This window comes from Alexandromys fortis, unplaced genomic scaffold (genome assembly GCF_014885135.2).
Source record: "Alexandromys fortis isolate MF-2015 unplaced genomic scaffold, M_Fortis_MF-2015_v1.1 scaffold_252, whole genome shotgun sequence".
Taxonomy (NCBI): Eukaryota; Metazoa; Chordata; class Mammalia; order Rodentia; family Cricetidae; genus Alexandromys; species Alexandromys fortis.
The window spans coordinates 34,230-40,534 of NW_026068127.1; positions in this window are offsets into that span (position 1 = coordinate 34,230).

The following is a 6,305-nucleotide window of genomic DNA, read 5'->3' on the forward strand; positions in this document are numbered from 1 at the left end:
TTCTCTGTGGCTTTGGAGCCTGTCCTGGAACTAGCTCTGTAGACCAGACTGGCCTCAAACTCACAGAGATCCACCTGCCTCTGCCTCCCAAGTGCTGGGATTAAAGGCGTGTGCCACCATCACCTGGCTATATATAATTTGAATTTTTAAAAGCATGTACTTACAATGTGCCATGTATTACACACTAAGCTCAGCAACATTTTCCTGACTGCTGGCAAACAGGAATGAAAAACCTCATCACACAATTTACCCTTCAGCTATTTTACATCACATATTGATCTCAGTATCATTGTCCTATATTACATGTTTTTTTAAAAAAAAGATTTCTGTGTATATGTATCTGTCTATGTGTGGGTATTTACATTTAGAGCCATCTTCCCATTAAAGGTTTCGATTGAAATCCCTTATATGTGATTTTAATAGAAAAGGTAACAATATTAAAAGGCTCTAAAGAATACACAGTACCAAATGTCTAGTACATGTCAAGTTGAATGATAGCTGTCCTGGTGTGTGAGCATAGTTAGCTTTTAGAAAGCCCCGTTCTAGAACATCAGTACTAGCTGGGTGTGCTGGTGCATGTGGTGGTCTTCAACCCCAACACTCAGGAGGCAGAGGCAGACAAGTTTCTAAGTTCAAGGCCAGCCTGGTCTACAGAGCACGTTCCCGGACAGCCAGGGTTACACAGAAGAGAAAATCAGTACTGGGTAAACTGCCAGCACCGTGCTTGGTGCCGAGTAGCAGCAGAGGTTGATCACAACAAGGGACAGAAGAATAGTTAAGGCCCAGGCTCTTAGGCCACACTGAATTCTCCCTAAGACAGGCAGGAGAACCAACAGTGAACGGGTCAGCATCACTTCTTCCTTCAAGGAGCTAGGTTCAAGCAAGAGAAAGACGACACAGAAAAAGTATGAATCACAAATCACTTAGAGCCATGCAAGGAGAGATTAGTGAGGAGAGCTATTTAACTGGATGCTTGTGGAAAGTCTCTCTGCAAAGCCCTCCCTGAGGCTAAGAACATAAGGAACCAGGGGGCTGTGGGGTGCAGCCAGGGAGAAGCTTGGAAGCAGAGGCCACAAGCTATGGTGGGCCTGCTATATCCCTGGCCATATTTATTTTACCAGACACTCTATTGCCCAGACTGACCTCAAACTTGCAATCTTTCTGCCTAAGACTTCAAAACGGCTCCCATTACAGGTTGGTGTCTTTCATCACGACTGATTCTTTTGTTGCATTTTCAGCAATGTTCTTTAACTTCAACTTAACCATCTCTCAACTATGTATTATCAGTAAGCTTTATAATGCCATCATCATATATTAATCATAGGCATACTACTATTTTATTCACTTATTTTCTTTTTATGGTATTGGAGATTGAACTCAGGTGCTTCACACTCTACTACTGAGCTGTATTCCCAGACCTATTCATTTGCATATATATAATATGTTATATATAATATAAATATTATATACATATGGATGGTTACTATGAATCAGGCACAAATGTTATCAACGCAAAGCCTGGAAGCACTCACCCTGCCGAGAATACAAGTAAGGTCATGGGCAATAGCACAATCACATATTAACTACTAGACCTTAGTAGTAACTAAGATAACTAAGCTATAGTAACTTAGTTATTAAGTCATAGTAACTAAGGAATGAATACAAGAAGTTCAAAGGAGACTGGTGACTAAAGCACACTGCAAAGATAGTACAGATTGCATAATTCGATCCAAGCTAAGTCTCTCATAGAGGACTCAAGCCCAGATAGATGAAGCATTCTGCCCAGTTTCAATGAACTTGAAAATGCTCTGTTAGTAACTTAACCAAGGTCTAACAATCAATCTGGTCAATTTATCACACTGCTTCCACATTGAGAACCAAAGGGCGGCCTGGCAGTGATGGTGCTCGCCTTTAGTTCCAGCATTTGGGAGGCAGAAGCAGGCAGATCTCTGTGAATTTGAGGCCAGCCTGGTCTACAGAGTGAGTTCCAGGATATCCGGGGTTACATAAAGAAACCCTATCTCAAATAACAACCAAAAAAACCCCCCAACCAACCAAACAAGCAAAAACAACAACCACTACCAAGATTAGAAAAACCCAAAAAGCCTGGCAGCTTTCAGAGGATATCTACATATTATTCTTGGTACTTAGAAGAACCTGGAGTTCTCAAATCCCTTAAAATATAGACAAAATGTATCCTGTAGGAAGTACAGTTGCTCAGAGGACCGAGACCTTCTAAAAGAACAGCTGTTCTATAGTACTTAGTTTTCACCTTCATTCAGCTGTTAATGATGATGTATTTCCAGTAATCAGTTTATTTCTAGGAGAGATGGAGATCATTCAAAAGCAAAGTCTTTGGCTCTCATAGTCCTAAAGCCAACAAGGGGTTCTCAGGTTATAAAAAGAAAAAAAAATGTGCTTGTTTTGAGATAGAGTCTTAAGAAGTCCAGACTGACCTCAAAATCACCGTGTAAATGAAAATGACCTTGAACTCTTGACTCCACCTCTGAAGTGCTGAGATTATAGGCACTGCATTTCTATGCTCACTTCAAAAAATCTCATATATAGGGCTGGAGAGATAGCTCAGAGGTTAAGAGCACTGGCTGCTCTTCCAGAGGTCCTGAGTTCAATTCCCAGGAACCACATGATGGCTCACAACCATCAGTAATGAGATCTGATGCCCTCTTCTGGTGCGTGGGTATACATGCAGGCAGCACACACACACACACACACACACACACACACACACACACACACACGAAAACTTACATATAGATCCTTTCAGAGGAATCCTTAAATGGCACAAGTTCAGAAACTGTATAGATAGTTTAACAGTTCAGTTCAGGGTTAAAAGATTTTATCACTAAAAACTCCATGGTACTAGAAAGGTCTTTTACCATGGGCCTTGGTAGTCTCACTATGAAACAGACATATCACTACATTCTACCCAGCAGTCTTGCTGCCAGCCACAAATCTGAAATTAGAGATTAGGCAACCATTCTCTATAAGGGACATTTCCAAGTCTCAGTAAGACTTATACTCTGCAGTGGTGGAGCACGCCTTTAATCCCGGCACTCAAGAGGCAGAGGCAGGCAGATCTCTGTGAGTTCGAGGCCAGCCTGGTCTACAAGAGCTAGCTCCAGGACAGGCACCAAAGCTACAGAGAAACCCTGTCTCGAAAAAAAAAAAAAAAAAAAAAAAAAAACTTACACTCTGATTTGACGAATAGGTCCATATTTCCCAAATATATCATACATTTCTTCCGCTGTGATTTTATATGGCAAATTCCTTATATATAAAATTCGATTTACTTCAGGTGGGAGGCGAATCTAAAATGAGAAATATGTGTCATTATACTGAAAGAGCAGTGCTGTTATTAAGAACTCAATGATGTAAAATAAGATGCCAAGAATAAGAACTATAATCTGATGCTATTCAAAGTGGTTATATTCTTCAAAAAAAACATCAGAGCACCACATAGAGGGATACTCTAAGCAGGAACTGAAACTGAGGCTTTTGGCCTCTCCAATTTAACAAGTATTTCCCACTTCAGTCTCCTACATTCCCCTGGGACAGAAAAGAGGGTAAAATCCCATTCATAAGCTTTCTTATGTCTTAAGAACTTGCGTCAATAACTTCTCTCTCTTGTTCTTACAGGTCTTCCCTGGCAACCAGTTTCTAGTCCTTACATGAGCAGCCAACCTGGTCCTCCCAATGCCCACAGGAAACGGAACACTAGAGTCCTCTTCACTTACTCTCAAATAGTTACTAACTGACTTTTTATTTTTTTTTAAATATTTATTTATTTACTATGTATACAATATTCTGTCTGTGTGTATGTTTGCAGGCCAGAAGAGGGCACCAGACCTCACTCATTACAGAAGGTTGTGAGCCACCATGTGGTTGCTGGGAATTGAACTCAGAACCTTTGGAAGAAGCAGGCAATGTTCTTAACCACTGAGCCATCTCTCCAGCCCCACTAACTGCCTTTTTAGTGTGCACAGTGAGCTAGGTATTAGAGAGACACCTTGAAGAGCAGACAAGGTGTCTGGCTTCCCTGACTTTCTACTTTATCTTGCTTTGTTCTTTTTCAGTCAAGTAGAAGAGGGACATCTGTACTCACCAACTCATATTCTTTATTTCTTAGACACCCAGACCTAGTTACCACCCAGCAGTCTGCTGAAAGTGATTCTACTAAGGTTCCAGTGCTCACTTCTCAAACTCCGAGGTGCCTGACTCTCGTTCCTCCTCAATACTCCCATTTCCTCCCAACACCTCTACTTCTTCACAATCCTTCACATTAAAATATTGTCCCAGCCAGGCAGTGGCGCACGCCTTTAATCCCAGCACAGGGGAGATGGAGACAGGCAAATCTCTGTGAGTTCGAGGCCAGCCTGGTCTACAGAGCGAGTTCCAGGACAAAGCTAGAGAAACCCTGTTTCCAAAAAAAAAAAAAATTGTCCCATAGTTTGTTCCTTTTCATCCTATATAAGCATCACTCTTCACATTCCTTATTCCACACTGATAACTCATAGCTACTCTTTGCTAATATAGTCAATTATGTGTGGCACATACACACGCAATACAATAATAAATAAATATAAATTAAAAAAAGCTTTATTCCCTAGCATCAAATGAGTAGTGGTGATAAAGACCCTCCCCAGTTTTATAATCAAAAACTGCCAGACAGAAATATATTTCTCTTAGTAAATCTGCTTTCTTGCTCTTCAAACACTCTTTTCTCTCCTAAAACCTCATCATCATCATGCCCTATAGAATTTGAAAGGCTGTATACTCTTCCCTGCCAACCCAGGATATGACCACACTGTATTATAGATTCACCTATGTCTAATTCTTTTTTCTTCTACTGCTATACCAACCACTCATCTACTCAAAATCATTTCTTTAATTATTTTCGTTTTCTGCTGTCGTTTGAGGAGCTTGCAATCCAATTCAAGGACTACCACTGAGCCACATTTCCAGATTTAATCCTGAACTTAATACATTTTTCTTCTTTTAACAGGTTTCTCCCATTCTATTGGTGGATTCTTGTTTGCATATAAAATGTCTTTATATATCTCTAAAAAGAAAATTCATGCTGGGCAGTGGTGGCGCGAGTTCTAGGACAGGCTCCAAAGCAACACAAGAAACACTGTCTCAAAACAAAAGAAAGGAAACTCAGAGGACCAACTCTTTGCAGTTTTCTTTTTCTTAATTCCCACCATCTTTTCACCCTATAGGAACCAAGTTTTCATTCATCGAGATGATTCAAATGATCAAGGTAGGCAAAATCTTCATCAGTATATCCAATGGTCAATTATCTGTCTTTGTGTAGGTGTAATTCTAAAAGTTTTAACCGTTGCCTACTCTCTATTTTTTTTTTTTTTCTTAAAGATGTTGGCAACACTTCACTCGCTGCCAACAGTAGGACATAAGTATGAGTTTTTATTTAATCCACTGTTGTGTCCCCAACACTTAACACTAGCGTGTGGCACATAGTAGGTGTTAAACGAATACAACTGAAGAACTGCTTCTCATCTGTAAAACCAGACACACGGCAGGTGCTTAAATATTGATAAGAGTTCTTTCTACGTGAGAGAAAAATCCCAGGCTGGCAGTGAACTGAGTACTGAGTTACTGAGGACGACTGTGCTACCGACTTGTTAGACTCAGGAGGTCCTAACGCCTGGTCCTCGGTGAGGTCAAGCAGCAGCAGAGATTGTAGATTTTACGCTGTCGGTGATACCAGAGGGCTCTCAATAGGGGCGGGGGCGAAAAGTCGCTCAAGGAACGCACCGCGGAGGATAAGACCAGGGGAAACACTCCTCTGACCGAACAGGCGACGAGTTTCCCCGCCTGTGGGCGGAGGACAAGAACGCTCCCCCCGCCCCACGCTGCCACAGTCAAGCCCCGCGATCGTTTCCCACCCGCGCGGGAAAGGGTACTCACATTCGCCCTCTTGGCCGCTTGCATCGCCATCTTGGCGAGCTGTGGGAGGTTACCGTGGGATTCCTCTGAGTGTCTCTAAAGCTCGGTTGCCGTGGAGGGCGACACGACGCCAGATACAGAGTGTCCACAGCCAGGCAGCGCCGGAAGCTGTCACAGCGCTGCCGGGAAGCCCGCGCCTCAAACTAGGCCGTGTCGACGTCCTCGAAAAGATGTTCCAGACCAAACTACCGAGTGCGTTCTCAGACCGGAAGACGAAAAGGCGAGCTCCAAGGCGCTTCCGGAGAGCGGACAGGAAGGGGCGGAGCGAAGGCTACGGGAAGGGAGGTGTTCCTGTTTGAAGGGGCGGGGCTGGAGGA